Source organism: Heterodontus francisci, chromosome 4, assembly GCF_036365525.1.
Source record: "Heterodontus francisci isolate sHetFra1 chromosome 4, sHetFra1.hap1, whole genome shotgun sequence".
Taxonomy (NCBI): domain Eukaryota; kingdom Metazoa; phylum Chordata; class Chondrichthyes; order Heterodontiformes; family Heterodontidae; genus Heterodontus; species Heterodontus francisci.
The window spans coordinates 89,599,936-89,611,813 of NC_090374.1; the positions used below are offsets into that span (position 1 = coordinate 89,599,936).

An 11,878-nucleotide genomic window follows, 5' to 3' on the forward strand; every position below is an offset into this window, starting at 1 on the left:
CCTTATCTAAACCTGTTACAATTTTGTACACCTCAATCAAATTGATTTGAAGGCACAAATAGAAGTAAATGGGTATGATTTAATTGCCACTGTGGAGATGTGGTTACAGGGTGACCAAGACTGGGAACTGAAGATTCAGGGATATTCATCATTTAGGAAGGATAGGTGGAGGGGAAAATGTGGTGGGGTAGTGTTGTTAATAAGGAATGAGATCAGTACTTTAGTGAGAGAGGTTCTTAGAGTGAAGGAGCACGACGTAGAATCAGTTTGGGTGGAGCTAAGAAACAGCAAGGGTAGCAAACATTGGTAGGAGTTGTTTATAGGCCACCAAACTGGAACAGCAATGTTGGGCATGGTATAAATAAGGAAATTAGACCTGCATATAGCATGGCACAGTAATGATGGGTGACGTCAATTTACATATAGACTGGGTAAGCATAATTAGCACTAATGCTGTGGAGGATGAATTCCTGGAGTGTGTACGAGATGGGTTTCTGGAGCAGTATGTTGAAGAACCAACTTGGGATCAGGCTATTTTAAATTTATTATTATGTAATGAGAAAGAGCTAATTAATAACCTTGTTGTAAAGGAGCCATTAGGAAATAGTGACCACAATATGATAGAATTTTACAAGTTTGAAAGAGATATAGTTCATTCTGAAACAAGGGTCTTAAATCTGAACAAAGGAAACTATGAAGGTATGTGAGGCAAATTGGCTATGGTGGATTGGGAAAATACGTTAAAAGATTTGACGGTAGACAGGCCTAGTACTTAAAGAAGTATTACATGGTCTACAACAAATATACATTCCTCTAAGACACAAAAACCTAACAGGAAAGGTGAATCAACCGTGGCTAACAAAAGAAGTTAAAGATTGCAATAAATCAAAGGAAGTGGCTTATAAGGTTGTGAGAAAAAGTGGTAAGCCCAAGGATTGGGAGCGATTTAGAATCCAGCAAAGGAGGACCAAGAAATTGATAAAGAAAGGGAAAAGAAAATATGAATACAAGCTAGCGAGAAACATAAAGACGGACTGAAAAATCTTCTTTAGGTATGTGAAAAGGAAAAGATTAGCAAGGACAAATGGGGGTCCATTACAGGTGGAGGCAGGAGATTTTGTGGTGGAGAATGTGGAAATGGTGGAGAGACTAAACAATTACTTTGTGTCTGTCTTCATGGAGGAAGATACAGAAAATCTCCCAGAAATACTAGGGAACCAAGAGACTTGTAAAAATGAGGAACTGAAAGAAATTAGTATCAATAAAGAGGTAGTACTCAAAAAATAATTGGATTGAAAGTTGATAAATCCCCTGGACCAGATGAGCTACATTTCAGATTATTGAAGGAGGTGTCTATAGAGATTTTGGATGCATATAGATTCTGGAAGGGTTCCTGCAGACTATTTACGAAGGGTGCGAGGGGAAAACAGAGAACTACAAGCCTGTTAGTTTGACATCAGTCGCAGGGAAAATGTTAGAATTTATTATTAAGGAATGTGATAACCAGACATTTGGAAAATAATATGATTGGGCAGGGACAAAATGGATTTATGAAAGGGAAATCATGTTTGACAAAGTTGTTGGAGTTTTTTGAGGCTGTTACTTGTAGCATAGATGAAGGAGAACCAGTGGATGTGGTGTATTTGGATTTTCAGAAGGTCCCACACAGGAGATTAGTAAACAAAATTAGAGCATTTGTGATTGGGGGTAATTTACTGCTATGGATTGAGAATTGGTTAACAGACAGAAAGCAGAGAGTAGGAATAAATCGGTCATTCTCAGGATGGCAGGCTGTTACTAGTGGGGTACCGTAAGGATCGGTACTTGGACCATGGCTGTTCACAATCTACATAAATAATTTGGATATGGGGACCAAATGTAATATTTCCAAATTTGCTGATGACACAAAACTAGGTGGGAATGTAAGTTGTGAGGTGGATTTAAGAAGGCTTCAAGGGGATTTACAAACATATGAACATACAAACATACTAATTAAGAGCAGATTTGGACAGTCTAAGTGAATGGGCAAGAACATAGCAGATGGAATATAATGTGAATAAGTGTGAAGTGATCCACTTTGGTTGAAAAAACAGAAAGGCAGAGTATTTCTTAAATGGTGAGAGTTTGGGAAGTGTTGATGTCCAGAGAGACATGTGTGTCCTTCATGACTGACTGTCAGCTAGTATACAGGTGCAGCATGCATTTAGGAAGGAAAATGGTATTTTGGCCTACATTGTAAGAGGATTTGAATATAGGAGTAAAAATGTTTTGCTGCAATTGTATAGAGCCTTGGTGAGACTGCACCTGCCGTATTGTGTACAGTTTTGGATTCCTTACCTAAGGAAGTGTTACGGTCAAGTGAGGAGGGTTGAAGGGCTTCCCTCTTTTCCTTCTTCTTGTTTGAGCACAACAGGTTTAATTCTTCCTTCAAGTGGATGTACTGGCCAATTCAGTAGGTGTTTAATTGGTTCTTGTTATGATCATAACAAGTAAGTAATTGGACAGGTTTTCTTGAGTTTAACAAAGAAAGTGGTTAATTTTATTGTACCTAAACTGAACTAATAAAAATAACAAACAATGTGCCAACTTTCACACACACACACACACTAAAGATTGACACACACACAAATAGGTTACAGTGTGGGGAAAGGTAGATTGGTTGAGTTAGAGCCGATAGAATATTGGGGTATACAGTTTGTGGTGTTTGGTGATTCAGCTGGCTTCTAGCTGAATTCGGTGGTCCTGAGGCTTTTAGTTTGAAGAGGCAGATGACTGGTTCGGTAGGTCTCTTGGAGACAGCAATGCGGATGATTTCCTCCAATGGGGTTTCTGATTGTAGCCAGAGTATACAAAGATGGTCAGTCAACAGGATTTGAAAGATTTCAAGCTGTAATGGAGTAAGAGAGAGACGCCCGCTCGAGTGTGTCAGAGTCCAGTTGCTTCTCCTTTCTCTGCTGCAGAAAGACACAAGCTTAAAACCACAGATGGGGAGGGGCTTGTCACATAACAGTCACTCAGTCATTCAAACATAGCAGATAGCAGTATTTCTTTCTTCCTAAAAAATACAGGTAGTTCCTTTAAACTTTCTGGGTCTTGGTTCTTGCTGGGGCATGAGCAGACATTGTGTCTCCCTCCTCACAAGCATTGCAGTGTTGCAAATAAAGTAGCCATCTTAAGCTGCCAGCAAAGTCATCCTTTCAGCTGGTCTTTTTAAAAATGTCTTTGAAAAAATATATAAATTCAGCAGCACAGGTAGATAAGGTGGTTAGGAAGGCATATGGGATACTTGCCTTTATTAGCCGAGGCATACAATATGGGAGGTTATGATGAGCTGTATAAAATGCTAGTTAACCCACAGCTAGAGTACTGTGTACAATTCTGGGCACCACACTATAGGAAGGATGTGATTGCACTGGAGAGGGTGCAGAGGAGATTCACCAGGGCCTGGGCTGGAGCATTTCATCTATGAAGCGAGACTGAAAAGGCTAGGGTTGTTTTCCTTAGAACAGAGAAGGATGAGGGGGGACGTGATTGAGGTATACAAAATTATGAGGGGCATTGATAGATTAGATTGGAAGAGACTTTTTCCCTTAGCGGAGGGGTCAATAACCAGGGGGCATAGATTTAAGGTAAGGGACAGGAGGTTTAGAGGGGATTTGAGGAAAAGTTTTTTCACCCAGAGGGTGGTTGGAATCTGGAACACACTGCCTGAAGAGGTGGTAGAGGCAGGAACCCTCACAACATTTAAGAAGTATTTTTATGAGCACTTGAAATGCCATAGCATACAAGGCTACGGGCCAAGTGCTGGAAAATGGGACTATAATAGTTAGGTGCTTGATGGCCGGCACAAACACGATGGGTCGAAGGGCCTGTTTCTGTGCTGTATGACTCTATCTCCAGTTAGTGGATTAAATAAAATTATCATTCAACAAAGCAGATTGGCGTAACAGAAGAATATACTTCCCATAGAGGGAGTGCAATGGAGATTGACCAGATTAATCCCTGGGATGGCGGGATTGTTTTATGAGGAGTGATTGCAGAAACTGGGCCTTTATTCTCTAGAGTTTCGAAGAATGAGAGGTGATCTCATTGAAACTTACAACATTCGTACAGGGCGTGACAGGGTATATGTGGATAGGATGTTTCGTCTGGCTGGTGAGTCTTGAACCAGGGGCCACAGTCTCAGAATAAGGGGCAGGCCATTTAAGACTGAGATGAGGAGGAATTTCTTTATTCAGAGGGTGGTGAATCTTTGGAATTGTCTACCTCAGAGGGCTGTGGAAGCTCAGTCATTGAGCATGTTCAAGATAGAAATCAATAGTTTTCTGGATACTAATGACATCAAGGAATATGGGGATAGTGGGGAAAAGTGGCGTAGAGGTAGATGATCAGCCATGATCTGTTTGAATGGTGGAGCAGGCCCACTGGGCAGAATGGCCTACTCCTGCTGCTATTTCCTATGTTCCTCAATCTCCCCTCACTCTCCTTTTCTCCATCCTCCAGTCTGAAAAACAACCATTTACCATGATTACAACAACACAGCACAAAAGCAAAATACTGTGGATGCTGAAAATCTGAAATAAAAACAGAAAATGCTGAAAATACTCATCAGGTCAGGCTGCATCTGTGGAGAGCAAAAATGAATTAACGTTTCAAGTCTGTGACCATTCACAACTCCTCGCTGTTTTCTGTCCTGAAGCTAATTTTTTATTCAAGCTGACAGTGACCCTCCTATTCAATGAGCCTCAATTTTGTTAACCAGTCTTTTATGTAGTACTTTGCTAAATGCTTTCTTAAAATCCATATAGACAACATCCATTGCATTTCCCTCATCAACCTTCTCTGTTATTTAATTTAAAAAATCAATTAGAATAGTTAAGCACGACCTACCTATTTGTAATCCCCTTGGGCCAGAGAGTAAATTAAACAAAGATACCAATGTATCTACCCTATTAATAGACTTAACAGAGTCAGCAAAAGTACCTGAAGAATTTCAAAGTATAAGTTCTCCCTAAGAAGGGCCAAAACTTCAGACTAACCTTGAATGGTTAATGAGACCTAACATTAAATCTAAGGTGCTGTTACAACACAAAGCACAGCAGCAGGAATCCAGGCAAATGGACAGGTTACAAAAGTCAATTTGAAACCCAAAGTGATTGGGATGATATTATTCAGGAGTTATATGAAAGGATCACGGTGTTAGAACAGAAAGTGGAAGTCCAAAATGAAGAAGCTATCGACTGCACTCAGAGTTTTAAACAAGGCTCGTTCTGGGTGGGATCAAGATAAACTGAAGGATTATAAAATGTTTAAAGACCAAGCCAAACAGGAATATCAAGCATTTTTATTCAGACATCAGGTCAATTTGAAGAACCTGCTTAAAGTAGCTAAGGAAAACTTTGACCAACAAAAGGAGTTCTTAACACAGAAAGAAGCAGTTTTAAACATGCTATCTCAAAAAGAGAGCATTGAATGTTTGAGTCTGGGGAATGGACATAAAAATAAAGATACACCTGCAGTTAAGCAGAAGGAAGGTGATTTAACTGTGGAATTAATGAGGACATTCTTTTCGAACTTAAACAATGAAGAACCTGGAACTGTGGGAGAAAATAAAGTTCAGAAGTGAAATATGAACAGACTGATTCAAGGACTAAGTTTGAAAATTCACATGTAGTTAACAATGAAAGATCTCCACTTACAGAAGGACCAAATGGATCACAATTCCCAACTACTGGTATGCAAAAGCCAAAGTGACTATCAGAACCATCGTTTACTCAAGAACATGGTAAAAATTTGGATTTTCATATACAGAAGAAAACAACTTTCAAGAAACACTGCAAAATACTAAGTCTTGTCTTGGCTCTTCAACAGTTTGAAGCATACATTTTGAGTAATCAAGGAAAAACATTAACCTACACTGATCATAATCCACCAGTGTTTTTGGAACTGTTTCGCAGAAAGAATCTTCGATTGTTTCGCTGGAGTTTGATGCTGCAGCTTTTAATTTAAAATTATTCATGTTGCAGGGAAGAGCAACACAATTGCTGATGTTCTAACTGGACTGTAACTTTTTAAAAAAATGATTTACAACTGCCCTCAAAGACACTTACATGGTTCATTGGCATACCACAGTTTTTCAAGTGTCCTTTCCATCTGTTTAAATACTATCATCTTTTGGTAAAGGTTTCTGGTTACAAATTCAGCAAAGGAATATTGTCAAGATGGATTATTTTGTGGATTATGAGGAAGACTGTTATATGTATTGCATGTGATAAGTTAGTTGTTAAAATATATAGCATATTATAAGTTATTTTGTTCTTGTGATGAATTTTCATTTTTTTCTAGGGGGAAGGTGTTATGATCATTTGGTTCATGGTTTGTATTAATTTTCTAGAGGTAACTTTTAATTTGGGAATTGAATTTTTTTAAATGCAAGACAAATGAAAACACTGGGTTTGGAATCTGGCAAACAAACCTAGAATAGTTACAAATCAAAGGGTGGCCCATGTTTATTTAGTAAGATCATAATGGGAAGTGAGAAGACCCTAAACAATGGGAACCTCTCTGAACTTCTTGATGAAGATGCCTCAATCAGATGTTTATTATTCATATGATTTCCCAGAACAAAGAGAAGATTTAGAGTTGGAAATAATTTGTTTAAATTGCTATCTGGGACATCCCACATGATGTGCTGACGCAGGGGGTGCCTGCTGATGTTTTGATCTGTGTGCTTGCTGAGTGAAACGCTGTTGGCTTTTGGAGAGCAGTTGGACTCAGGAGCAAAGAGGCCATCAGGAACCTGGGTGTTTCTTTTTTTTTATTCATTCAGGGGAGGTGGACATTGCTGTATGGGCCAGCATTTATTGCCCATCCCTAATTGCCCTTGAGAAGGTGGTGGTTTGCTGCCTTCTTGAACCGCAGCAGTCCATGTGGGATAGGTGCTGTTAGGAAGGGAGTTCCAGGATTTTGACCCAGTGACAGTATAGGAACGGCAATATAGTTCCAAGTCAGGAAGGTCTGTGGCTTGGAGGGGAACTTTCAGGTGGTGGTGTTGCAATTCATTTGCTGCTCTTGTCCTTCGAGGTGGTAGAAGTCGCGGGTTTGGAAGGTGCTGTCTAAGGAGCCTTGGCACATTGCTGCAGTGCATCTTGTAGATGGTACACACTGCTGCCACTGGGCGTCGGTGGTGGAGGGAGCGAATGTTTGTGGATGGGGTGCCAATCAAGTGGTCTGCTTTGTCCTGGAGCTGTTGAGTGTTGCTGGAGTTGTACCCATCCAGGCAAGTGGAGAGTATTCCATCACACTCCTGATTTGAGCCTTGTAGATGGTGGACAGGCTTTGGAGAGTCAGGGGGTGAGTTACTTGCCGTAGGATTCTTAACCTCTGACCTGCTCTTGTAGCCATGGTATTTATATGGCTAATCCAATTCAGTTTCTGGTCAATGGTAACCCCCAGGATGTTGATAGTACGGGATTTAGCGATGGTAGTGTCATTGAATGTCAAGGGGAGATGGTTAGATTCTCTCTTATTGCAGATGGTCATTGCCTGGCACTTGTGTGGCACGAATGTTACTTGTCACTTATCAGCCCAAGCCTGGATATTGTGCAGGTCTTGCTGCATTTCTACATGGACTGCTTCAGTATCTGAGGGGTCGCGAATGTTGCTGAACATTGTGCAATCATCAGCGAACATCCCCACTTGTGACCTTATAATTGAAGGAAGGTCATTGATGAAGCAGCTATAGATGGTTGGGCTTAGGACACTACCCTGAGGAACTCCTGCAGTGATGCCCTGGAGCTGATATGATTGACCTCCAACAACCACAATCATCTTCCTTTGTGCTAGGTATGACTCCAACCAGCGGAGCAATTTCGCCCTGATTCCCATTGACTCCAGTCTTGCGAGGGCTCCTTGATGCCATACTCGGTCAACTACTGCCTTGATGTCAAGGGCAGTCACTCTCACCTCACCTCTTGAGTCAGCTCTTTTGTCCATGTTTGAAACAAGGCTGTATGAGGTCAGGAGCTGAGTGGTCCTGGCGGAATCCAAAATGAGCGGTACTGAGCAGGGTATTGCGAAGCACGTGCCACTTGATAGAACTGTCAACCTCACCTTCCATCATTTTACTGATGATCGAGAGTCGACTGATGGGGCATTAATAGGCCAGGTTGGATTTGTCTTGCTTTTTGTGCACAGGACATACCTGGGCAATTTTCCACATTGCCAGGTAGATGCCAGAGTTGTAGCTGTACTGGAACAGCTTGGCTAGGTATGCGGCAAGTTCAGGAGCACAGGTCTTCAGTATTATTGCTGGACTGTTGTCAGGGCTTTGCAGTATCCAGTGCCTTCAGTCATTTCTTGATATCACGCGGAGTGAATCTGTGATGCTGGAGACTTCAGGAGGAGGCCGAGATGGATCTTCAGCTCGGCACTTCTGGCTGAAAATCGTTGCAAATGCTTCAGCCATATCTGTTGCACTGATGTGCTGGGCTCCCTCATCATTGAGGATGGGGATTTTTGTAGAGCCACCTCCTCCAGTTAGTTGTTAAATTGTCCACCATCAGTCACGACTGGATGTGGCAGGACTGCAGTGCTTAGATCTGATCCGTTGGTTATTGGATCACTTAGCTCTGTCTATTGCATGCTGCTTATACTGTTAGGCACGCAAGTAGTCCTGGGTTGTAGCTTGACACCTCATTTTGAGGTATGCCTGCTGCTGTTCCTGCCATGCCCTCCTGCACTCTTCATTGAACCAGGATTGATCCCCAGCTTGATGGTAACTGTAGAGTGGGGGATATGCCGGCCCATGAGGTTAAAGATTGTGGTTGAGTACAATTCTGCTGCTGCTGATGGTCCACAGCACCTCATGGATTCCCAGTTTTGCATTGCTAGATCTGTTCGAAAACTATCCCATTTAGCACGGTGGTAGTGCCACACAACACGGTGGAGGGTATCCTCAATGTGAAGACGGGACTTTGTCTCCACAAGGACCGTGCGGTGGTCATTCCTGTCAATACTGTCATGGACAGATGCATCTGCGGCAAGCTGCTGGGGAGGACGAGGTCAAGTATATTCTTCTCTCTTGTTCGTTCCCTCACCATCTGCCGCAGACCCAGTCAAGCAGCTATGTCCTTTAGAACACGGCCAGCGCGGTCAGTGGTGGTGCTACCGAGCCACTTTTGGTGATGGACATTGAAGTCCCTGACCCAGAGTACATTCTGTGCTCTTGCCACCCTCAGTGCTTCCCCTAAGTGCTGTTCAACATGGAGAAGCACTGATTCATCAGCTGAGGGAGGGTGGTCGTTGGTAATCTGCAGGAGGTTTCCTTGCCCATGTTTGACCTGATGCCATGAGACTTCATGGGGTCTGGAGTCAATGTTGAGGCCTCCCAGGGCAACTACCTGCCGACTGTATGCCACTGTGCCGCCACCTCTGCTGGGTCTGTTCTGTCGGTGGGACAGAACATACCCGGGGATGGTGATGGCAGTGTCTGGGACATTGTCTGTAAGGTACAATTCCGTGAGTATGCCTATGTCAAGCTGTTCTCCCAACTTTGGCACAAGCCCCCAGATGTTAGTAAGGAGGATTTTGTAGGGTCGACAGGGTTGGGTTTGCCGTTGTCGTTTCCAGTGCCTAGGTCGATGCTGGGTGGTCCAGCTGGTTTCATTCCTTATTGATACTGTCGCAGTTTGATAAAACTGAGTGGCTTGCTTGACCATTTCAGAGGGCATTTAAGAGTCAACCACATTGCTGTGGGTCTGGAGTCATATGTAGGCCAGACCAGGTAAGGACAGCAGATTTCTTTCCCTAAAGGGCATGAGTGAATCAGATGGGTTTTTACAACAATCGACAATGGTTTCATGGCCATCATTAGACTAGCTTTTTAATTTCAGACTTACTAATTGAATTCAAATTTCACCTCCTACTGTGGTGGGATTTGCACCCATGTCCCCTGAGCAATACCCTGGGTCTCTGGGTTACTAGTCCAGTGAAAATACCACTACGCCACTGCCTCCCCAGTGTGTGAGGGGCTAAGGTAAAAATGAAACTTTAATATTTCAAGCTGTATGTTTCTGCTTAACTTCATTATTGGCTAAGACTTGTTTTATAATAAACTGATAATTTTGTTGTTTAGTAAAGAAACATGGTTGGTGTGTTTTCTTCTGGGATAAAAATAGAGTCTATGATTGACCGTATTGGCATGTGGTAAAGTATTTAAAAATATGTTGGGACCCGTTGAGAAGTGGTCGTTACAATATAAAAGTGCAAAGAATAGTGTGGATCCAGAGGACTGGAAGAGATATAAAGAACAGCAAATAAAGTCAATTCGATTCACTCCCCATGATATCAAGAAATGACTGAAGGCACTTGATACTGCAAATTCGATGGGCCCTGACAATATTCTGGCAATAGTACTGAAGACCTGTGCTCCAGAATTTGCTGCGCCCCTAGCCAAGCTGTTCCAGTACAGCTACAACATTGGCATCTATCCAGCAATGTGGAAAATTGCCCAGGGAGATCCTGTACACAAAAAGCAGGACAGGTCGAACACAGCCAATTACCGCCCCATCAGTCTACTCTCAATCATCAGTAAAGTGATGGAAGGTGTCATCAACAGTGCTATCAAGTGGCACTTGCTTAGCAATAACCTGCTCAGTGACGCTCAGTTTGGGTTCCGCCAAGGCCACTCAGCTCCTGACCTCATTACAGCCTTGGTTCAAACATGGACAAAAGAGCTGAACTCAAGAGGTGAGGTGAGAGTGACTGCCCTTGACATCAAGGCAGTAGTTGACCGAGTATGGCATCAAGGAGCCCGAGCAAAACTGAAGTCAATGGAAATCAGGGGGAAAACTCTCCGCTGCTTGGAGTCATACCTAGCACAAAGGAAGATGGTTGTGGTTGTTGGAGGCCAATCATCTGAGCTCCAGGACATCACTGCAGGAGTTCCTCAGAGTAGTGTCCTAGGCCCAATCATCTTCAGCTGCTTCATCAATGACATTCCTTTAATCATAAGGTCAGAAGTGGGGATATTTGCTGATGATTGCACAATGTTCAGCAACATTTGCAACTCGTCAGACACTGAAGCAGTCCGGGTAGAAATGCAGCAAGACCTGGACAATATCCAGGCTTGGGCTATTAAGTGGCAAGTGACATTCGCACCACACAAGTATCAGCAATGACCATCTCCAACAAGAGAGAATCTAACCATCTCCCCTTGACATTCAATGGCATTACCATCGCTTGAACTGATTAGAGACAGCCAACAGGGATTCCTGAAGGGTAGGTCATGTCTGTCAAAACTAATTGAATTTATTGAAGAAGTAACTGAAGTAGTAGACAGGGGATTGGCTATGGATATAGTTCATATGGACTTCCAGAAGGCATTTGATAAGGTTCCATATGAATCTGTTAGCTAAAATTAAAGCTCATGATATTGAAGGCAAATTATTGACCTGGTTAGGAGGCAGAAGTCAGGGAGTAAGGATAATGGGTATGTACTTGAATTGTAAAGAAGCAACTTGTGGTACCCTAAGAGGATCTGTACTGGGGCCTCAACTGCTCACTATATTTACCAATGACTTAGATAGCACAATACAGTGCCATATATTCAAGTTCACCAATGACACAAAGATAGGTGGCATAGTAATTAATATAGTTTGGAGCATAAAATTACGAAAAGATATTGATAGATTAAAAGAGTGGGAAAAACTGTCGCAGGCTGATTTCAATGTAGGTAAGTGAAATCATTCATTTTGGAACAAAAAAGGTTAGATCTGAGTAATTCCAACTGACAGTCCCCGCCTCCTCCACCCCCCCACCCACCGTGGCCAGGGACGGGAGCCGGAAACAGTCCCGGCTCCTGTTTCCTGACCCCGAA

At 42.5% G+C, this 11,878-nt stretch overlaps 1 long non-coding RNA gene across 1 annotated transcript in view; it reads left to right on the top strand.

Annotated features, from left to right (window-relative positions):
- Window positions 1-10,143, top strand: part of LOC137369134 (uncharacterized) — a 56,392-nt gene extending 46,249 nt beyond the window's left edge. The window contains exon 3 of the long non-coding RNA XR_010974876.1: window positions 4,504-10,143. This is a non-coding gene — a long non-coding RNA (uncharacterized lncRNA). The remainder of the gene's footprint in view (window positions 1-4,503) is intronic.
- Window positions 10,144-11,878: the final 1,735 nt, after the last annotated feature.